The 24,233-nt window shown below is 36.1% G+C and overlaps 1 long non-coding RNA gene across 1 annotated transcript in view; it reads left to right on the top strand.

The window, feature by feature from the left end:
• Positions 1-22,326, top strand: part of LOC139436373 (uncharacterized) — a 37,507-nt gene extending 15,181 nt beyond the window's left edge. The window contains exons 2-3 of the long non-coding RNA XR_011645588.1: positions 14,893-14,953; positions 21,971-22,326. This is a non-coding gene — a long non-coding RNA (uncharacterized lncRNA). The remainder of the gene's footprint in view (positions 1-14,892; positions 14,954-21,970) is intronic.
• Positions 22,327-24,233: the final 1,907 nt, after the last annotated feature.

Raw genomic sequence — 24,233 nt, 5'->3', positions numbered from 1 at the left:
GTAACTATCTTATCTAGTTAGAACAAAAGGTTAGCTTTGGAAATTGAAAAGGTAGCAGGTGGGAAGCGGACTTGGTCCAGTGGTTAGGGCATCTGTCTACCACATAGGAGGCCCATGGTTCAAACCCTGGGACTCCTTGACCCATGTGGAGCTGGCCCATGCACAGTGCTGATGCGCGCAAGGAGTGCCCTGCCACGCAAGGGTGTCCTCCGTGTAGGGAAGCCCCACGCGCAAGGAGTGCACCCCATAAGGAGAGCCATCCAGTGCAAAAGAAAGTTCAGCCTGCTCAGGAATGGTGCCGCACACACAGAGAGCTGACAACAAGATGACACAACAAAAAGAAACACAGATTCCTGTGCCACTGACAACAACAGAAGCAGACAAAGAAGAAGATGCAACAAATAGACACAGAGAACAGACAACTAGGGCGGGGCGGGATAAATAAATAAATCTTTTAAAAAAGAAAGAAAAGGTAGCGAGTTATTTAATTTTATCTAGAAAGTGCTCAGACATTCATGTCTGGCACAATGAAGAGAATAAAAAGTCAGGGCCTGTGGTAGTCCTGAGTTTAAATCTCAGTGAGGCACTTTCTGCCTTTTCTAGTCCCTTAGCAACTTATTTAATGTCTTTAGACCCAGTTTTCTCTACAGTAAATCCACATGCCTACAGGTAGCTTTGTATAAAATACTACAAGTTAATTATTGTAATTCCTTTATAACCCTGGTTGACATATAAAAAGCATGCAACAATTGGTGATAATTATGATTAGTGTGATTAGGGCCTCCAGGGATTGGACCTATTTTCTGGAACTCAACATCAGCTCAGTTACAGATGAGAGACCACAAGAGCATAGTATAGAAAGACAAATAGTTCCCAGTGAGGACAGTTTAATGAAATCTGTGTCTGTGTAATTTTATAGCAATATCACTCTTCTTCTAAATCTCACTCAACAGCAAATCAGTGATACAGACAATTTTAATTATATGGGCCCCATGGAAGGTAATAAATGATTGTTCATAAACACCCTCAGTGATTTTCATGAGCTGAAGATAAATCTATGGAAATGGACTTCTGTTTTATTCTTTTCTTTTTTTTGTTTGTTTGTTGCATGGCGCTTACATACATATGGGCAGTTGATTACAATGCAAAGGCTGATGTGCAAGAGAGGATGTGGGGGTCTCCTTCACAGGATAATGAAATCCACTGGAGAAGTTCAGAGCAGCATGTTTCAGAAATAGTTATCAACCTTACTTATAATATACCATATCTAGCTACTATTACTAACATAAATGGGATCTATAATTTCCTTTATTATGGAATTTATTTTATTAATTAAGACTTTTTCTCAATTAGGGGGAAGAGAGATCAAACAAGTATTTTCTCTATTTTTACTAAGTTGATAATTGATCTGTGCATTTAGCTTTTACTGTTATAGCCCTTTTATTCAAACACATGCAATTAAGATAAAAATGAGATAATTTAAAATACATATAAGTATTTACATTTTTGTTCCAATCCACTATGCTTTGAAATATATAAATATATTAAAAACCATTTCTTTTAAAAAGAAATCAGAAAGATTTCCATTTTATTTAATTAAAGATCATTAAGTTTTAGTTAATCAGAATAGCCTAACACAGAAGTAAGTAATAGCTCAGATGATGGAAGACACAAGAAACAGCTCTCCTTTTCTTGTTATTGCCTTTGTATGATAAAACTAATGTTTATCTCTAATTCCAAGGTAGCATTGCTAGTGTCAGTAGCAAAAGAAAATTAAAAAAGCAAAATATTTTCCCCCAACTAATTGCACTTTAAACCAAGCAATCCCTCAGGGTACTAGAGAAAGAAGAAGAATTTGCATGAAAGCTAATATGTATGTGTGTGTAGGATATATATTTTTTTGCATATGTTGCATAAAAGAACAGCTTATACCCATAAGTGGAACTCTTTTATTTGATCCAGTTAGGTCTAACTTTTATCATTTGCATTTAATGCCATACATTAAGGTATTATATTTTCTTATAATGCATGAAAAGATAAGTATTACTTAAGAACATTAACATTTATAATAATATTACACCAAAATTTATCATTTTTTACAAAGTATAAAATATTCCTTGCCTGTTTTATTTAAATGAATTCATATTTTAATTATAAACCACTGGTAAGGACTCCTAAAAATTTTAAAAGCATTTAAAAATTCTTCTAAGGCATTTTGCTAAAATGAACAATTTTTACTTTCAAGGTTCCCTTGAAATGCCTTAGTACAATAACTAATTCACTTATCTGCACAGCAAATATTTACAGGGAGCTTATGTGCCAAGTATGTTTCTAAGTGGTTAAAATTAAGATCAGTGTCAGTAGAGAAAATAATTAAGCACATAGGTTCTTAAGCTAGACTAACTAGCTAGTTTTAATACAGTCTTTTCCCTTACTAGCCATATAACCTTGTTTCTTTCCTCCCTGTGCTTTACTTTTCTTCTCTACACAATGGAGAAAAAATGACACCTCCGTTCTCAGGTTATTGTGAATTTAAAATAGGTAATGCATGTAAAATACTTAAAATGTTCTCTGGGTCATTTTAATATATTCTTAATATATTCTAGATATTATTATTGCTACTCAATTCTCTCTTATCTATACATTAAACTTGAAAATTGAGAACTGCTATGGTATCCCTTTAAGTCACAGAGTTCAAATGACTTGCCTAAATCACATAGAGAGCAACTCTCAGAGCTGGGAATCAAAGTCAGATTGTGGGCTTCCAAAATCCCATCTCCATTCCCATAACAATGAATGTCTTCAAGTTCTCCACCTATGGGGACCATTTCTTTTTATATAAATAGATATATTTGAACTTCAATAGGTCTTTGGAAAACCTGGAACTATTCCTAATATATGTCAGTATAACAAGAGAGGAGCGGGGGTGTCTTATGTTCTTTTGGCTTCTCTAAATTCTTATAAATATTTATTTATTTATTTATTTAAATTCCTTCTCTCATCTCTTATTCTATTGGCTACTCATTCACCATCTTTTATTCACTTTTTTTTTTCTTTTTGAAACAAAATTTTCTAGTCTTCCCTAAATATATTAGCCATTTTGGATATAATGATGATAATATTTGGACTTCACAACACTCAATAATAAATTCTTTTTAAGTTAGTTTAGTGACACTAGTTAGACTGAATGATTATGATATCACTATACTCCAGTAATATGTGAGAAGTGGAAACCACAGTTCCCTATTCTCTCATACATCTAGAATAAGATATTTAAAATTTTAAAAGCAGAAAATTTCTCAACCATGGAGCTCAATTAAATTACTACCAGTAAGGAACACATGTGAATCTAAGGAAGAATAATGAATTATTTTGTCAACCTATTTATCTTTATAAGCTAAAAACAAAAGCACAGCTTTTTGCAAAGTTTTCTAAACTTAGAATTTTCCTTGCTTCTGGAAGGAAACTAATGCATAGGAGACTTGTTTATTCGTGTTTTCTGTTTTACCTTTTTTCTGTTTACCTTTTTTCAAGAGCTGGAAATTCTGGTAATAGAGCTGTATTTTATTCCAATTCCATGTTGAAAAGGGCATTTTATGAAATGCCACATAAGCAGACATTTGTAAATGCAGGATAATAGATGATTGAGTTACATAATTTGCAGAGATCTTTAGTCAGCTAATGAGTTCATTTTCAAAATTTTATTTTATTTTAAAAAGGTAACAATTTGCTTGATAATACAAAAATGCATTGATGATATGGTCTCTACTTTAATATATCCATATTGTTACACTTTATCACAATCTTAAAAGTGTTTGTGTGAGGGGTATGCATTTTTTTAAGGGTGGTACAATGTACAAAATTCATAAGCCTCAGTGGAGAATAGAAAAAAGAGGAAGATATTCTCCTTCTGGGTTCAAGAAGGATATATATACTGGTGTGGGATGTTATTGACAGGGGACACATGGTTGGCAGGGAGTTCTCCAGGGCATATATCCAGGGTACATAAAAGTTTGGATATTTTCATAGTGGTTACAATTAAAAACAACAACTGAGGAAATGCTGAGTTCCTAGACAGGGGAGCTCTATCACAGTCCCTAAAGGAACAGTAACAATCCCCCAAGTGCAATGGCAAAGACCAAAAAAGAAGGAAGGTCCAACAATGAGCCCTTGGTACTAATGACTATGCTTGTAAACCTGTGCACCTGAAATAAGAACAAGGCCTAGAGCTGCAGGGTGCCTAAGAGTTACCTCCTGAGAGCCTCCGTGTTGCTCAAATGTGGCCAGTCTCGAAGCCAAACTCAACAGGTAAATGTGTTGCCTTCCCCACAGTGTGGGACATGACTCCTGGGGATGAGCCTCCCTGGTGCCGAGGGATTACTACCAAGCACCAGCTGATGATGTAACTAGAAAAAGACCTTGAATAAAAGGGTCTACTCAGACCAGCAGAATATCTCAGTCTACATATAATACCAGGAGTTAAATGCTTTTTGACCTGAATAAAAGGGGGAAATGGAAAGGACAAATGAGTTTATATGGCTATGAGTCTCTAAAAAGAGCCAGGAGGTTATCAGTGGTATTGCCCTTAAGCACACATGAGCAGAGTCCCAGAGACAGATAAAGTAGCTACAACCAGGTATTAGTTCTTCTGAGGGCTACAGAGATCCATAGGTGCTATGGTCATGGCAGATGGAGTTCAGTGCCATGTCAGTTGGCCCTACTTTGGAGTTTGTGTTTCTGTGTGATAGAGCTGGACTCAGATGTGATCTTTGTCCACAAGCCTCTCCTGTTACTTTTTCCGGATCTGTAGTTGGTGCTGGGTTTTAGTGTATACCCAGGGGACCTGAATCTCTGGACTGACCATGTGATAGCCAGGCCCTGAGCCTCAGCAGACTTGCAACTCCTACACTCTTGTTTATTGGACTTACCCCACCCAGCTAACATGGAGGTGAAGAAGGTCAACCACCACACCAGGAAGCTAGGAGTGCCTACAACTGAAAGCAGGAGAATTGCATCCAGCATCCATGTGGAATCTAGGCCCCCTCTTGATATAGATGTGGAGTGGACAAAACCATTCTAAGGTCCACCAGATGGAGGAATAGAGTATGGATTAGAGTGGACTTACTTATATTCTATTCTTGAACTATTGTGATTAGTAATTGAAGAAAATGTGGCATTGGTGTGGAGAAAGTGGTCATGGTGGCTGCTGGCAGTAGGGAGTGGGAGGAAGAGAAGTGATGTGGGGGCATTTTTGGGGGTTTGGAGTTGTCTGGGTGGTGCTGCAGGCACAGTTACTGGACATTGTATGTCCTCCCATGGCCCACTTGGTGGACTGTGGGAGAGTGTGGGCTATGATGTGGACCATTGACCATGAGGTGCAGCGGTGCTCAGAGATGTATTCACCAAGTGCAATGAATGTCTCATGATGATGGAGGAGGTTGTTGTTATGGGGGAAGGAGTAGCATGAGGGGGTGGGGGGTATATGGGGACCTCATATTTTTTTGAATGTAACATTAAAAAAAAATAAAGACAAAAAAACCCAAAAAGCAAAAAAGGAGAGAAGGATATATATAAATATGTATTCAGAGAACAATTATCTAAGGCAGGCCATGGGTAATGCTCACTTACACTGCAAGTTTTCTTACAGAAGAGGATTAAGGCAAAGGATTCTACCTGAATTGAATTGCAGCTTTGTGATTCACTAGTGAGTGGAGGTTTGCTGAAACTCTGGAAACATTAGTCTCCTTATCTGTAAGATTAGTTGATTATTCCTATATAATAAAGATTTTAATAATTAGACTAGTAATTCTATTATCGTCTGTGCTGGTTTAGAGCTATGTGTCCTAGAAAAACATATTCTTAAACTTAATCCAATTCTGTGGGTGTGAATTCTTGTAAAGAGGACCTTTAGATGAGGTTACTTCAGTTAGAGTATGGCCCAACTGACTCAGGATGGTTTTAATCCTGTTACTAAATACCTTATATAGAAGGCCACAGAGACAAAAAGCCAGAGGCAGCAGCCAGAAGGTGGAAGTCAGTGGAACATGGAAGAGAAGACTGAAGCCAGGAGAGGCTGCTATATGCATTGTCATGTGACAGAAAAGTCAAGGACGAAGGATTGCCAGCAGCCAGTCTCAGAATGACAGTCTTCCGGGAGAAAGCATCACCTCGATGACACAATAATTTTGGACTTCTATCCTCAAATCTGTGAGCCCAGAAATTCCATTGTTTAAGCCATTAAATGGTATTTTTTTTAGCAACCAGGAAACTGAAACAGACTAACATGAGTAAATTCTTTGCTTAGAGCTTCTTGTACACACTTATTTTAAGTGAAGTAAGGCATTCATATAAAAAAGTGAACAATTTCTAGTTATGCCACTGTATGACTTTTTCAAACTGAACACATCAGTGTAATTAGCACCCAGATTTAAACAAATAAACAAACAACTGAGTATTACCTGAAACCTAGAATCTCCAGAAGCTCTTCTGCTACACATTAAAACACTGACTTCTACTTTGCCAAGGTAAAAATCACCTCGATTTACAATACCACAGAGTAGTTTGTCTATTCTTGTGTTTGTGTATTTTAATCCTCTTAACAGTCCTTAAACATTAAAAAAAAATCAATTTCCTTGCTATATTCTTCTACATTGATAAAGGATATTAATTCCCATTGGAAAGCTATGTGGATTATTACTTGGAAAACTGATTCATTCACTGACAAGAATACTAGATCAAAATTTTTAAAACTTGTGTTTGAATCCTTACTGTATTCCTTGCCAGATGTGGAATCCTGGGGAATTAATTAAGGTCTCTAATCCCTAATTTATTCCTACCTTTTGAGATTGTTGTAAGAATTCGGTAGGATGGTGTTTGGGGAAATACTTAGTGAACTGTAAAGTGCTATATAAGAAAGAAGCAGCAGCATTAGCAATAAAAATTTTTACAAAAAAGACAAAAAGGAAAAAGAGAAACTACTTTGGGCAATGTTGACAAGTACATGGTGTGTTCAAGGAATAGCAAGCACTGCATAGAGATGAGGTTAAAGTTACTGTATCAGCTACAGGGTAGAAAGATAAATTATGGGAGATTAGATTAAAAAGTTAGTTTGGGAACATATTGAGTCAGTCCTCTTTTCAATATGCAGTATGGCCTCAACAAATAACCAAATAAACAGCAACAACAGCAAAAATACATTTTAAAAATTCCTTGTATTTGCTTATTTGGCAGTAACAGATACCACTTTTGGGAAACTTAAGTAAGAAGAACATGCTTTATAACTTAAAAACTAATCTTACTTTCTTCAGCTAAGGGTAGCATAATTCATATCAGTCAGAAGAGAGACCTTGGGACTTCAGTCCACTCCTTGGAGAACCTGGTGTGAGATAGAAGAGTTCTCCTTGACCGGGTGTCTCATGACCACTGAAAGGAGTGTCTTGGTGATCAGGAAATCAGGGTTGGTTCTCTAAGACCATGGCTATCAAGCTTAAGTGTGCATAAGAATCACTGGGGATGCTTGTTAAAGTCCACCTCTGCACCCTCCCTGATTCTAATCCATTTTGTCTGTGAAGAGGCCTGGGTGATCCAGTAGAGATGTTCTAGAAGCCATACCTTCACTTCTCAGACAGTGACCATCACTGTCTGAGAGAACTGGATGCCCAGATACTCATTTTAGAGGACAGTGAACCTAAAAAGTATGCAACTTAGGCTACAAGTGGGAGGAATAAGTGGGAAAGCATGGTCAGGCTTGGGAAGGGACAGAATGGGAGAATGGGTGTTCAAGAGAATCAGGGAAGAACATCATGCAAGAGGTACAGAACCCCAGAGGAGCAGTGAAAGGCCATGTGGCAATCACACAACTTTAAGAAAGAGAAAGCATGTAAGGTAGTGAGTAGAAGAGAAATCAAATCACAAAAGTTCTGTATTTTTGAAAGGCTGACATCCCAACATTCAAAATACTAACATTTAATAGTGACTATAGTATCTGTCTATCACATGTCTGTAATATGCTTTTCCTACATGTTTTTGGCCTAATATTTTTTGGTAACCTTGTTTTATAATAATACCCTATATTTTTTATTGAAAGAATAGAAAGATAAGTAGTTCTTTCCTGCTCCACGTTTTGGTATTATTATTGTCATAGTTATTATCTCACTTCCTCCCCCAATTTTTGCTCAAGTGAGTATTTTGCCTGGAGGAAATCCTCAGCAGAAAGTCCATCTCTACCAGATTCTCAGTGCTGTTCAGTTCTCCTCACACCTAAAACTCCTCTCTTCCTAAAAGAATTATAGCCCCCTCCCTATAAAAAACAAGAAGTAGAGTAAGGTCTTCAGTTCCCTACTCCTGGAGTTCAAGGATAGCTTCTTTCTGGTTGATGAGATCCACAAGGGCAGGTTGCTGCTGGGGGCAGGTGGACATCCACCTGAAGACCACTACCAAGGCAGGTAGACCCAGGCTAGGGCAGCATCTCTGTCCTCCCCCTATTCTTGGAGGACAATTCTTCATCCTGGGAAGAGACCCACACAGGTGAACATTCCTAAAGTTAAACTTGGTTGACCACACAGGATATCTTCCTCTGAGTAAAATCCCAGATAAAGAAGGAAGGAAGTCTAAGTCGAGCAATTATTGCTCCTAGTTGTATCTGCTCAGCCATTTTGTTAAGTAAGATTCTAATTTTCTGAAAATATAATGATCCTTTTGGCTGCAGAGTACTGTATATATAGTGTTTTAAAACACTAGTTTGAATCCCTGAGGGTAATTAGTATATCACACATTCATCAGTCTCAATCCCCTACTAGTAATGAGCTTATTCTGCACCATTGTGTGCCTTGTAGAAAACTGTTCAATTCCCCCTCTTGGGCAGCAAGGCTCAAAGTGATCGTTTAGGTCTCAATAGATAGATAATTTACATATTTGTTTCCAAGTATTGATTAGCACAGGAACATGAAAGAAAAAAACCTATTTATTATTACCATACCAGAATCTAAATCTAAATATATATGTTCTTCCATCAAAAGATGATATAATTTACTTCAAATTAAAGATAGACATACCTAATCTGTTTTCGTGAGTGGTGTGCACCATGTATTTTTCTCCACAAATCTTATAGTTAGCTGACAAATAAAATGGCATATACAAGTTTCTTGCCATTGTGGTGTATCACATTCTATTTGTTGAGAACTTTTAGAAAATTGTTCCTCAACTTTGTGTTCTAAATTGTGAGTTATTATAATTACCACTAATGATTTGTTCCATTGATTGAACCACTGAAGGGACTCTGCCAATAAAATGATGAGCATTTTTTAGGGGATAATCTATGAAATAATTGAAGTCTTTAGGAAAATTAAGAATAATATTCTAATTGTATTTGACTGACAAAAGGAATGTCTTAGGATTATTTGCTGCAGGATCTAAAGCAGTGCTTACCATTATCATTACTATGATCTTTGCATCCTCACCAAAGTCAACATAAAATTATGTAGTTGGAAGATTGAAGACTAGAGAAATTCAAAGTTTGCATTTTTGAAAGGTATTCTGCTGCTAAGGAAAAAGAATACTATTATGAACTTCTGAACTTTGTGATCTGAGTTGGTATGCTCAGTATGGTGACTGGCCTCCTTGATCAGTGGTCTCATCAGACTATTAGGGATGTGTGTGGTGGAAGTAGGGAAATTGGAAGTGTGAAGCTGAAACAGGGTCACAATCTATATCAGTGTCTCCTTCCTCAACTACCTAAAAACCACCAGAGGACATCCATGTCTAATCAAAAGAAACCTGCAGCCTTGTGAAGATTCATGTCCTTTCCGTGCTGATTCAGGAACATCTCAAGTTATCCAGCCTCTCTCTGACTTCCCACCAGTTTCCCACCAGGTTCTCTCCACTAAACTTCTCCTATACAGAAATTCTGGAGCTGCCACCATTTTTCTTTTATTTCCAGGAAAAGCCATGTGTAAAGAAGAGAAAGGAGCAAGATTAACAGTTTTGTAATGATATTTCCACTGTCACTCCAAACTCTGTTTTTAATGTAAACAATGAATCAATTAAGTTTATGAAATACTTATATGATGTCTTGCTAATTCCCAGCCTAATGTTCACTTATAAAACATGAACAACTTCTGGTGTGCACTAATTGTAATAGTTTTGGAGAGAAATGGTTTTTATTATAGGTGACTTTGTAAACTTCAATATTTCTCTCTAGTATGGTAGAAAAAGAGAAATCATCAAATTTACTGGAGTAGAAAGATAATAATTGAACTTTTCATTACAACTAACCAGGAGTTTATAGAGACAGTTGCATTATAGTATGTCGAAATTGTCAATAGATAAGATTTTAAATTCTCAGAATTTTAGTACAATTATATCTTATATCTATAAAGCTCAATGATACTTAAATGTTTCACATTAATCTTATTTTGATCTGCAGAAAAGCACAATGCTTTATATGTACACATTTCTCATTTTGTAGATGAGAAACTTGAGATAGGTTGTCAATTTTGGAGTCATAAAACTCCAACTGCAGGGTGCTTTTCATCTCTCCACACCGAGCACATGGGAGTCAGTACTGTTCTCTAAATTGACTGTACCCTTCTCCTGAAATTATGTTTGCCTTTATCATTCTTCATTTCTTATTTTGCTTTTCCTTACGTTTCCCTCCCCTGCCATGCCCATGACCTAGTTTGCATGCTAATTTTTTTAAAAACTTCCCAGAATACAGAAAGGAAAAAGAAAATAGAATAATTAAAATTTCCAAATATGTTGATGATATTATATATGCTTATAAAGAACATGTGTCTCTAGGATATTTGTTATTCATCTTTGTAACAGACATTTCAACATGTTTGAAGTTATGTCTCTGACTTGCCCTTGTCTTTTCCAAAGGAGTTACCCCCACCCTCCAGGGCTGTGCTCTCCTTGTGCCTGCTGATTTAATGATGTTGGTATGAATAGTGTTGAAAGTGACACTGTGCCATTGTGTCAGTTACAGAAAGGTCATCAAAAATATAGATGGCAAGGAACAATCAATATATCTCTATTATACACAGATGGAGGGGAAGTGTTTAAGACAGCAGTTCTATCATTCAAAGGTGCTTATATATTCTCAAAGCAGCTGTCTTTTAAAGAATCAAATTTTAATGTGGTTAAGGCTGTATCACTTTAAAAGTGTTTGGCCAGTCTATAACTTTTACAAACACCTTAATGTCATTTCTCATTTGTGAACGTCTTTCTCAGCAGAAGGCATACCTAGAGTAAGAGCTGCAAAAAATGACACCTAATTTTTCTTAGAGAAAAAAAGTGTTACATAAAAGTTCAAATTGTGCTGAATCTGGAACTCCTAATTATATGTATGTATATAATTTATATATCTATAAATGAGATGTCCGTTTTCAAAAATAATAAGCATAGTAATTAAAGAGCATATGTTTTAAAAACACTTTTAAACTCAGGAATGAGAAAAAAATAAATCTCTCCTATGAGAGGCTTAATAATTGGATAGGAGTGAAAAATGGTTTGGATGGGAATTGAGTATGGGTTCTTTCAAGCTGGATAATGACAACACTGATATGAATCTAACTCAAGCTTTTCTCCAGACCTTGACATGGTGGCATTAACAGCCTAAGGGCCTCAGCTGTTCTTGCTGAGCCTTACTGTAGTTATCTGCCATTCCTAAATCTCACTGGCATACCATGACACTTCTATTTTAATATAGTAATGTTGTTCTAATGATAGAAACTTTTAGCTCAATGTTGGAAGTCTCATACCATTTATTAAGTATCAAATTGACCTGTCTTAATTTGATCTATGCATACTTCAAATTTTACCTTACAACATGTTTTTCCTTAGCATTTTACTGGTGCATGAGACATAGTAAACTACACATATTTAAAGTGTAAACTTTGATAAGTTTTGACATAGGTACACCTATAAAATCATGACCACATTCAATATGATGGACAAATCTATCACCTTGAAAAGATTCCTGTGTCCTTTTGTAATCCATTCCTTCTGCCCCTCTGCACATATCACTCCCTTTGCCTTAGCAAACACTCATCTGCTGTCACCATACCTTCATATGCATTTTATAAAATTTTACATAAATGGAATAAAAATATATACTTTTTTGTCTAGAATATTTCACTCAGAAAATAATTTTGAGATTTATTCATTTTGATGAGTATATTAACATTTCATGCCTTTATATTGCTGGGGAGTATAACATTATATGGATTTACCATATCTTATTTATCATCACTCGCTGGTGGATATTTGGATTGCTTCCAGTTTTTGTTGTATGGACATATGCATTCATTTTTATTTCTTATAAATATCCAGGTGAAGAATGTCTAAATTACATGGTACCTATATATTTAACATTTTAAGCATCTGGTTATACCATTTACATCCCCACCAGTGGAATACGAGAGTTTCAGTTGCTCTACATCTTTGCCAAGGGTTGTTGTGGTCAATTATTTTAATGTCATTTTAATAGAGGTGTAGTGCTATCTCATTATGTTTTTAATTTTCATTTCCCTAATGACTAATGATATCGAACATCTTTTCATTGAACATCGATGATTTGCCTATTCTATTCAAGTCTTTCGCTGAGTTTTATTTAGTTGTTTACTTTCTTACTGAGTTCTGAGAGTTCTTTAAATATTCAGTATAAAAATTCTCTATCAGATTTGAGATTTGCAAGTATTTTCTTGAAATCTATGGCTTGTTTTTTTTTTCCTCTTAAAAGTATTTTTTAAAAACTGGATATTCTTAATTTTGATTAAGTTCAATTTTTCAATTGACTTTCTTATGGATCATGCATTTGCTGTTTCATCAGGTTTGTTTTTGTTTCTTTGGTTTTTATTTCTGAGCCAATTGTTGAATTAGCCTATAAAGTACTACCAAAACATCTGCTTGGAGGTTTTATTGGGATTGCATTGAATCTGTAGATATATAGACGAATTTGAGAGAGAATTAACATCTTATAATGTATGAATCCATACATACAGTATATTTGTCCATCTATTTAGGACTTGTAGTTTGTTTCAGCAATAGGTTATAATTTTCAGAGTGCAGGTCTTGAACAGCTTTTGTCAGATTTATCACTAAGTATTTCTCATTTTTTATGTCATTGTAAATGTTATTGTTTATACCACTGACAGCGTAGGGAGTGGTGGTGACCATGTGTGGTAGGGAAGTTTCTGTCCTGCTGGGCTGCCCCTTTCCCAGTCCATTGTCTAGAGAGAGCAGGTTTTTTTCCTTCATGCTTTTATTTCTTTATCTATGCCTTTTCATAGTTCAGGGCTGCAGGCTTCTCTATTGGCCAGCCTATGATATATGGAAGAGTAAAAGAAAACCCTGGGAACTAACCACCATATTGTCCCTCAACTCCAGAAATCCCTGGACATCTTTCATAATCCCACACTATTGCCTATTTATGTCCAGGATTCCAGGGCACTTAGTGAGAGAGACTAGGGAGAAATAAGTTTATTCCATTTTGTCACTGAAATAGATGTTTTTAGAAATCAAGGATTACTACTTACATCCTATGGAATTGAATATCTGTGGAAGTTGAGCAATACTACTGAATTATGTATTCAGGAATGGAAGGAGTTAGTTTTCTTATGCCCATTCCTCCCTACTTCAGTACACCTGAACCAGCCATACAAGTAAAATACAAAATGAAGTAGAATACACACCATGGCATATATAAGGTTTCAATTTAGATGCTATCATTCAGCTACTGCAGAACCTCAGACAAAATATTTCACTTTCATTCTTAATCTTTTTTCCAAAAGGAAAATGAAAGTGATATTATTTTGTATTCTTCAACATATTTTCATCTCTTATGTATACCCTTAGTCAATAAGAGTTGTTATACTACCACTGCCCTCCCTCCACTTGCTTTAGAGATGGTCCAATCTAATCCAATTTAGGCGAAAAGGGTGTGAGGCTTGCTCAAAACTTCTGTGAAAGATAGGCCAGTGTTTTTCTGGATGGATGTAATCAAGGATCATGCTGCCACCTGCATTTTACAACCATTTTGCAACTCTTAGGTGAGCCATACTTATGGTGAAATTTTTGCTATGTAGAAGTGAATAAAAATAGAAAGAGCACAGATCATTGAAGACATTGATAAAGTGTTGAATCAATCAGTCCTGAACTCTGTCCTTTTACTGGACATTCTTAAATACGATATACAAGTTTTTAAAATTAGTTAATCAGGTTGAAGTTGATTTGTATACAGTGTCCTACCAAGGAGAATAATAATACACCCTGCCTTACAGGGTGGTGAATATTAAATGAAATAATGAATGCTGAGTGTAGGACACAATTCTACACACCTAGCAAGAGTTCAGTTACTATTGTTAATTCTTTTAGATTTGGGGGTGTTTAGGTTTGGAGTGAGGGAGGGAAATGGGACATAATAATTTGAGGTTTTGGAAAGAAAAAAATATTGCTAATAATAGATATTTTTCCTTTTTGTACCATAACTACATGAAGTACATTAATATGCTTGTTGGAACATTGAGCCTGATGTATATAGCTTTAAATTACATTGACAAGGCCTCCCAGTTCCTATGATTCCATTTAAAAAGAATTTTTTTTTGCTGAGCTTTGCTGAAAGCCTCTTAATTAAGAATCTCTTACTTGAGGATTCTTATTTATCCATAATTTTTTTAAACAGTGGTAATTTAGTAATACTGTAATTGTTACTTTCACATCTTATGCAATTAAGAAACAATTTGCCATCGTAAATGTATATGTACACACATATGCATATATAATGTCATTTCTTATTTTATGATCAAAATGGAAAATATTAATAGAATGTATACATAGGTTTTTTAAAATTGGAAGTAATTGGATTCTCACTAACATTATGTGTTTTAAACACAGACTGCCACATTTCACCTGATTTAAAACAACGTAGAGACTACCAGGATCTTGGAAAGCTCATGTAAGTCATCCCTGCCCTCATTACACATCCGTGTTTGTTGCTCAAGTGGCCCTCTATTACAATGGGACATAAAAACAATGATTGGTTCCAGAGATATAGCTTATTTTGCTGTCAGCCAAGATTGTCAAAGTTACTACAATACTTGGTCCTTGAATTTTTGAAATATCTGAGCCCAGAATTTAAATTTACTTCTCTGAATGCAATTTAAAAATGTTTATATTAATATTGTGCATGCTACATTACATTTACACTTTGATATAAGCAACTTACTGGTACTTGCTGAGTAATGTGATTTCCTAGGGTGAACCCTACTTCTAGAATAAGAAGACTTTGTAATTTAAAAAATTACTTGAAGCAAATGCAAACCTTAAATTTGACATAGTTTAAAATAATGTTTCTGTTTTTTATATATCACCCATTTTATTTAAACTATTTCTATATTAGCAAGAGGATAGAATAGAACCAATTGTTTTTCTAGATGTGATTGCTAGGATAATATACAGAAAGGTGTTGATATTTCAAAAGATCTGTCTACTAAAAGTGTAGAAATGAACATTATTAATTTTAAATGTCATCCAAACTCTTGGTTTAACCCAGTGTTTCCTATTTTGGCTTGCAAAATTCTATTAAAATAGTTTTTAGGAAATCTGGAGGTATAAATTTAGTCAAGAGTCTGTCTTCAAGAACACAGGTGTTATATCATATGAAGAACATCTGCTGAACCAGCTGTTGTCGCCATTTAAGTTCAAGCTGTTACCAAGAAGCATTTTCCCCCAATCGTTTTTTTTTTTTTTTTTCGTTTATTTGGGGAGAATGATCTGGGTCTGAGTGCCAAGGCTACATGTGATTATTACAGCAAAGAGTGATTTGGTGGGCCTCAAGTGGGCCGTCATGTCTTTGCAAATCGAATGGTCTAAATGCTGCCAGGACATATTGGAGTGCAGTTGATAGATAGACTGAATGGCACTGTTAAGAGTGATGGTGAAATATTTTGCTTCAATGAAGGTAAATGTGAACTCTGCACAGGAACTTGCTATAAGTGCAGTCATTTAACCAGAACAAAGTACCTGTTATGCAGTGGACTCAGGTAATAGAGCCAAAAGTCTGACCTATGCAGTCAAAATGAATTGCAGGTTGAGCATGAAACTCAGTTAATTTTGGCAGTGTAAAAAAACACCCACATTATCTAGGTCAGCTGTCTACATTTTCTTTTCACTGGTTGATTGCTAAACTCTTTCTGTAAACAGAAGAAAAGATTTGGCTTAAGACAATAGATTTGGTTGTAAAGATTAAATAGATTTTCAAATATCAATGTAAATTACCTTCAATTATTCAGAAAGAGAACAAGGTCAGAAACATAGAATTATTTCTCTTGTACTTTGTCTCTCTCATATAACTCTAATTAGAAGAAAGCACTGATTTGTATGTATTTGTTGTGCATTTGCCCCAGGCAATCACAAACCTCTGAATTGACCTGTCCATCAAAAGAAAACAGAGCTGAGAGTAGATGTTAAATGCAATATGCACAACTTTTAAAACTGTGATACAGGAAAGATTCCACCAAGGTGAAGAATAGCAAAAAATGCTTTTTACAAATGCTTTTACCTCACATAGGGAGGAAATAAGCCACAGGATAAAATGATATGTGTCAATGATTTTGCAGAAATACCCATTTAAAAATGTTTACATGGATGCATTATGGAGTTAAATGTCTTTTTAAGACAAAGCAGATAAAGCAAATACTTTTACAATCTTGAGGCTCCATCTCTAAGACACCCAAGGGCACTAGTTTGCTCTCTGCCATTTGGTCATCTTCTGTGGAAGAGTTGGAAAATCTACAGTGCTGTGGAATAATGTTGCTCAGACATTATAGAAGGAAACCCAAGTTCACTTGGGCTGGTTTGCAATTGTGGCATAGAGTAACTTTGCTTATGTTTAGTATTGAACTTTTCAAAGATTAAAAGGATTGATTAAAAAATCTTGATGAAAGAGCTGATGCATTACTTTTTTTTCTTCTCTCAAAGAAAACAGCAAGGAGGCAGTACTCAATTCCTTGGTAACATTGGGAGTTGGTCTTTACTCCTCTCCCCTTACAAGAACTCAGTTTCTATGATTTGCTCTTCCTAGGCACTGCTTCTGTCAGTCCACCCTTTCTATAACAAATATCTCCTTCCGGTTCCTTTCATCTACACCTTTAAATCATCAGATAACCTTCACTGCACTTCACCACTCATATCTTCAACTTGGTTGTGATCAGATCAAGAAAGTTTTAAAATAATGTTACACACAGGAATTTGGAATTTACTTCTTTCTGAAGGAGGACAATGTAAGTTATTTGACCAAGGGTTAAGAAAGGTAATGACAAGCTCAGATGTATATATCCCTAGTCTCTATATAGCAAAATTTTCCATGGAAAATTCAGCACATATCAAATTAACTTCTAAATCCTGGGCTGAGGGCAGGGAGACTTCCCAATATGAACCAGTCATATGTGGAGAATGGTGGGGAAGGGGAAGAGAGAGAGAAACTTCATCAAGAAAGTTCCCGGTCCTGGTGAAATGAAAAAAACACAGGAAATGGAAGGAGGTTTGAAGAGCATCTGTGAGCTCTTCCAATCTACTGGCCACTGCCAAGAAGAGATGTTGATTTCTCCATGCACCTCAGACAATTAGGCTTGACTTGTGCAGAAATAGAAGTTAGAGTGCTGCACTGATATTTTAAGGCACATCGATCCAGCCAATTCTTACAGTTCTTGCCTGTGGCCAGACCAAGATTAAAACGCATTCAGGAGATGGATGGGGGTAGCTGGGTAGTAACAAACTTGTGTGACAACTCAGAGTGCCTGAGTGCATGAATGATCTGGGATGGACTTGGGTAGTTTTCTAGACAATGTCAAGGAAGTCATGCAAAAAGTAAGTCAGTCACAGCATTTTTGTTTGTCACAGGAATTCTCTCCACATTTTTAACCAGATAGGAAGCCTATGGGAAAGCAGGTACAGGCTGTCTTTTTCTAATAATTAATATAGTAAACATGCTACTCTAAATTGTTAAATTGGGGAAGTATCTGTTATGCCTATGTTGGAGGTCCTGTAATTTGATCTCCAGCCCAGATTTAAAAAGTTCAGAGCCAGTTAAATGGTACCTGGATCTAAAAAATGACTTTGTATAAGTTTAGTTTGCATGAGAGCTTTCTCCCTTCCTCCCTTCCTCTTTTCCTCCCTTCCTTTCTCCCTCCTTCCCTCTGTCCCTTCCTTCCTCCCTCCCTCCCTTCCTTCCTTCCTTCCTTTCTTTTTCTTTCTTTCTTTCCTCCAGAAATAATAAAAAGGAGTTTGGGAGGAAGAACAAGAGAAATTGAAAGCAAACTTCCTTCTTTCTACCCACTGAATTATGTGCTGCAGGGAAAATTAAAAACTACTTTTGCATGAAGAATTCTGAGAGATACTGAGGACTAAGGCATCACATTGGGCAGTTTAACAAAGAGTTCAGTGATTTTTTTGTTAAAATATTTAGATGTGGTGCTACCTTGGCAGTAAAGGAGAAATTGGCAAGACTGACCACTGGATGAAGAGAAATAGTAGGTAATGGACACAAAAGGAAGGCCCATTTGGGGATAGGGAGAAAGACATCATGAATTCAGATTTGAACATGATGAATTTGAGTTGCCTTCAGTATTATCCAAGAAAATGATCAAAAACACATTTTGATACATGAGTCTGAGGCACTTGGTTGAGATATAAATTCAGGATCCTCTAGGGATAGCTAATTGAAAAAAAAGGGGCTTTGTACTAAGACCTGAAGAACATCCACAGCTAAAGTCTGGGTTGAAGAACAGTGATTCATTTGGAGAGAGAAAAAAAATAGCCAAAGAAGTAAGATTTCATAGAAACCAATTACAGAGAAGGTTTTTAAAGACGTGTATTGCATTAGTCAGCCAAAGGGATGCTGATGCAAAATACCAGAAATTGGTTGGTTTTTATAAAGGGTCTTGCTTCTCTCTGGGTTCAAGTTTCCTTTCTTCCTGGGGCTTTCTTCTCTTTCCTCTGTGTGCTTATTTCCCAAGGTTCCAGCTTAAGGCTTCAGTATCAAACTCCAACATCAAAATCCAACGTTAAGAAACCTCAACTCTGTCCTTTGTCATGTCTTTTATCTGTGAGTCCCCACCCACCAAGGGGTGGAGACTCAATGCCCTACTGGCACAAGGGTTTACTTGATTAAGTAATCAAATAAATCTCTGAATCCAATATAATCTAATATGCCCAGAGGAAAAGATCCATTTACAAACATAATCCAATATTTCTTTTTGTAATTCATCAATAATATCAAACTGCTATACACTCAGAATTCCAAAAAGACATTACAATATTAAAAAACCAACAACTCCTTAAACCAGTAACAATGCAAGTACTAAATCATATCACAATTAATTTAAAGAAATATAGTTTGCCTTGGGGCAAAATACAGACCTCTATAGACCTCTGAAACAATTAATCTGTTTCCAATGTTTCCAATACACAAATGGACAAAGGATAAACATTTTCATTACAATAAGGAGAAATTGGTCGGGAAGCATGAGTCACAGGTCTTCTACAGCTCAGTAAACATGCAGAGCATCCTCCATTCAATTTCAGTCTGAGTCATTCTTAAGATCATGGTTTCTTCTCCTCAGGGCCATATGGGAACCCACCCTTTCTACGTGCTTGCCCAATGGCCATTTTCTTGGTTCCACTCTCATCAAGCATCTGGGTATTGACCAAGCTCCAGACCTCACCCTCCAAAAGTGTTTGGGTGATTGCCACACCTTATCCAACTATGGGTTATAGTCTTAACCCCCCTAGTACAGTGATGTGAAGACAACACTCCCCCTAACCTTTGGCATACAGGCTCAACCTATTCAAAGCAATGAATCTGGCCTTCCCTAACCTTTGGCATGCAGGTTCAACCCTCTCAGAGCAACCAGTTGACCTCCTGGCCTTCCCTAATCCATGGGGAACAGGTCCACCCATCTCAGACCTGTGGGGTGCTGACCTTAACTGCCATAATCCTTGTGGAATGTGCTCCACCCTCTCTGTACCCTGGGGTGGCAAAACTCTCCCACAACATTGGCTGAGAACATCCACCCTCTTCAACTGCTGGGACAAACTAATCCTCTCTGTACACGGGTGGGATTCCTCTCTTGGCCCAAGATTATTTCTTAATTCCAGATCTCAGCTTTATGGTTTTCCTCTTAAGCTGTTTCTCCTTCATTCTCTACTTTCCATGTCCTTTTAGTCCAAGCTAATGGTGGTTTTGTTCATACAGCTCTCTCAAAATTCTTGTTGGTTTAGCATGCAAGAAGCAGGGGTCTAAGTCTTCAGACAGTAAGACTTTCTACAAGCCTTTCTGAGATAACTGCATCTTCCATCTTGATTTACAAGTTCTGAGTTTAGTTAAGTCCTCCAATGGGGCACTTTCATCTGGGAGCTTGACTTCCAAGGCTTGGAATTTCCAGAATTAGTTTCTGTTTTCTTTGTGCCTGACAGTTCAGTCCTCAGTATATCTCTCCCATCTAGCATTTTGCTATAAACTGCAAGCAGAAGCCAAGCTGCATTCTCCTGGTTTACTTTGGAAATTTTTCAGCCAAATGCCCATGCTCAACATTTTCAAATTCTGCCTTCCATAAAACACCAGTAGTTAATCTTGCTTGCTAAGTTCTCTGCAACTTTAAAACACAGATCTCCTTTCCTCCAGTTTCCAATAATAGTTTCTTATCATTTACTTCTAAGGCATCCTAAAAAGTCTCTTTAGCATCCATATTGCTATCAATAGTCTCTCCAAAGCACTGTAGGTCTTTTCTTTCAAGCATCTCACAATTCATCCAAAAAATACCCCTTCTCATTTATAAAATTGTTCCAGCATTTTGGTAATTGCAAAAGCACTTCCCCACTCCTTGGTACCAAATTCTGTATTAGTCAGTCAAAGGGGTGCTGATGCAAAATACCAGAAGTTAGTTGTTTTTTTATAAAGGGTCTTGCTTCTCTCTAGGTTCAAGTTTCCTTAATTCCTGGCACTTGCCTCTCTTTCCTCTGTGTGCTTAATTCCTGCGGCTCCGGTTTAAGACTTTAGCATCAAACTCCAACATCAAAACTCCAACATTAAGAACCCTCAATTCTATCCTTTGCTATGTCTTTTATCCCAGCACTCTACTGGCACAAGAGGTTTACTTAATTAAGTAATCAAGTAAACCTCTGAATCCAACATAATCTAATATACCCAGAGGAAAAGATCATTTTACAAACATAATCCAGTATTTCTTTTTGGATTACAAACATAATCCAGTTTGACATCAATAATATCAAACTGCTACATGTGTCATAAACAGTGTTATAAGCTACTGATAGATTATGAGCAAGACTGAAAACAATTTCTTTGTATTTAGCAATTTGGAAGATATTGGTGATATGCTAAGATATGCTTTTGGGGAGTGATGGGGACAATCTATTGCTATGCTATGGTAGGGCTGAATGAAATATGAAGAATCAAATATAGTGAAGAAAATATTTTCAAGAGTTTGAGCTGTGATGCAAAAAAGTAAAGTAATAGCTGGAGAAGAAATGAATGATTTTGAAGGAAATGATATTTTCCATTTATTTTGTTTTGTTTTAATGTAAGAGACATGGATGTGTTCAAAGTTTATTTAAAAAGATTCAGATGTAGCTCAGTGGTTGAGTACCTGCTCCCATGTACAAGGTCCTGGGTTCAATCCCCAGACCACCTAAAAAACAAAAAAATCAGTTAAGGTATATAAAGCATGCAAGGAAGGGAGGAGATCATGAAGAATATAAAGTTCCTTGAAAAGATTGAAGGGTAGGATCCTGATAGCTGGAAAATGTGCTTATTAAAAATTTCTTTACTTAAGTATCTCTGGATCTTCCCAGACATAACTGAGATACTTTTATATTAATCTAATCTTAGTAGTTTACTTTTTGTTCTTAGTTCCCAGAAGGAAAAATTAACTAGAACTTCTGGTTCTGCTTACAGGAATAACAGGAATAAAATAACATCTCAAAGCAAAACCACAAAATAGCACCAGTAGAACCAATATCTAAATCTAAACTGTGACTGATGAATCACTGAAACTGGGATGACAGGAATAAGTTTGATGTGCCTGAGACAGCACAGGACTGAGAAATTGCATGTGCCTTCCTCACAAGACTGGAAAGATCCAAGGTCATTGCTGACCTGTCAGGAACGAATCCTGTGGTCTTTTGATCCTTTACCCCTACCCTTTTCCTTTGTCTTTAAAAACCCTGATTCCCATTCTTTCTTTGAACTCATTTTGGGACTCCCTGAGTTCTTTGCTTCTGTACTTGCAATAAATCACCTTTGCACTGAGAGTCATGCTTTTCCTTTGTGGCCCTGGATCAGGTGGGCCCTGTTGTTGCAGTAACCATGCTTATGGTAACAATTCTAAACATAAGTTACTGGAAGGATAAGAGAATAGCACTTATTCCAAATATTATGACATTGTTTTTAAAATCTCTACCTTGAGGGAACTTGGGGAAGAATAGGGAACACTATTTTTAGTGGTAATTTTGTTTTTATTTTCTTTTGCTCATTTTCCCTCTTCTATATTTGGATTTGTAGAAGATAATTGGTAAAATGGAAAGACCATGGTATTAAAATCTATATAGATCTGTTTTCAAATGCCAACACTGCCATTTTCCCATGATCTCTGGGAAATTATCCAATCTCTCTGGGTCATAGTTTTCTCATCTTAAAATTTATGACAATAACATCACTTCAAAAGTATTTTCTGAAGACTAAATGAAATAATGGGATGAGAAACTCCTAATGGTTTGTTTCTTACATTGTAGTCACTTGACCAACTCCTTTCTGGATATAGTTTGATGAAAGATTAAAATTTTTAGTTTCAGGGTAGAAGTTGGAAAAAGATCTTTCCTCCTAAACATAGATTTAAAGCTTGGTTTATGTCCATCTTGACAGTCATTATATCTAGTACTTCAGGTCATTCGCATTTTGCCAAAGGTGGAGGTACATATTGGGCACAACATCCTGGTTGCTTGTTCCACTATCTAGGGGTCTTCTTATTTGGCCAACACTATGAATCCCTCTCTCTGATAATGAGTGGTCAGGCAAGCAATGGTGATCCATTGGAAACTGATGGGTTTGGTTCTATTTCTCTATGTTTGTGTTCTCTCATTGGAAAATTTGGACAGCAAGGTCTTTCCTCTGGGTTCCAGCAAAATAATGTTTATTCTTAGGATGCCAGTAGCCATACACAGTATGTTCTATGACACTCATAAAGCCACCTTCTACACTTTGAACATCATTGTTTTGTTTATAGCTAAGATTTAATTTTGAAATCAAATGCTTGTATCAGATCATAGCTTTACCAAATACTAGGTATGTGACTTTGCACAAGTGCCTTAAACTCTTTATGTCTCAGTTTCCTTATCAACAGAAGGGAGATAGGGCACAGGGTAATTCTGATGATTAAATTAGATGATATCTGTAAAGTTCTTAAAGAAGTTTCTGGCACATGATAAACATGTATATGCTAGCCATTTTTCTTGGTATTTTGGAGTCTCTACTGTTTCCTAACAGCATTAGCTTTAATCTTTTTTCCTTTTAAAGAAATTCAGTTTAATTTTTGTTGAGCCCAAACTTTTCAAAACAAAGGTTTTGGCTTAGAAACACAACATTTTGTTAGTATCTCCACTCTAAAACTCCTCCTTCAGATAAAGAAATCTAAAGACAAGCCTGGAGAACCTTAAGATAAAGTGAAAGTGGAGTACATACCTCATATTCTATTGCTAACAAATGAAAAGAGGGATAAAGAAAAGGAAATTAAAAAAGAAAAACAGGGACTTATTTTTAAGTTTCATACACTTCTCATTATTTATTTCCTATAATAAGAATTTAACAATTTAGTGCCACTTCCTTTTTTTTGAGGAGAACTTGAGTACACATATTACTTTGTGATAAAGATAAAAATTAATTGAGCATATTTTGGGAAAACATCTATTAGAGATAAGGGTCTTCCTTGGTTGTTGAATTAGTTTTAAGAAGGCTCAGAAATACTGACTTTTAACAATGTGCATTTTTTTGGAAATCAAAGGCACTTACTTCTTAAACATAGTTGTTGGCAGGAATTGTGAAAAAAAATCAATTTGAAAAGATGGAAATATATTTTGAAAAAAGATTTGAAATTTGATAGGAATAAATGTTTGATCTTTGGGGAGGCAGATATTTAACCCTCTGCTCTATTACATTTTTGAAA

Source organism: Dasypus novemcinctus, chromosome 14, assembly GCF_030445035.2.
Source record: "Dasypus novemcinctus isolate mDasNov1 chromosome 14, mDasNov1.1.hap2, whole genome shotgun sequence".
NCBI classification, from domain to species: Eukaryota; Metazoa; Chordata; class Mammalia; order Cingulata; family Dasypodidae; genus Dasypus; species Dasypus novemcinctus.
The sequence above is the reverse complement of the archived record's forward strand: the minus strand, read 5'-3'. Positions and strand labels throughout refer to the sequence as shown.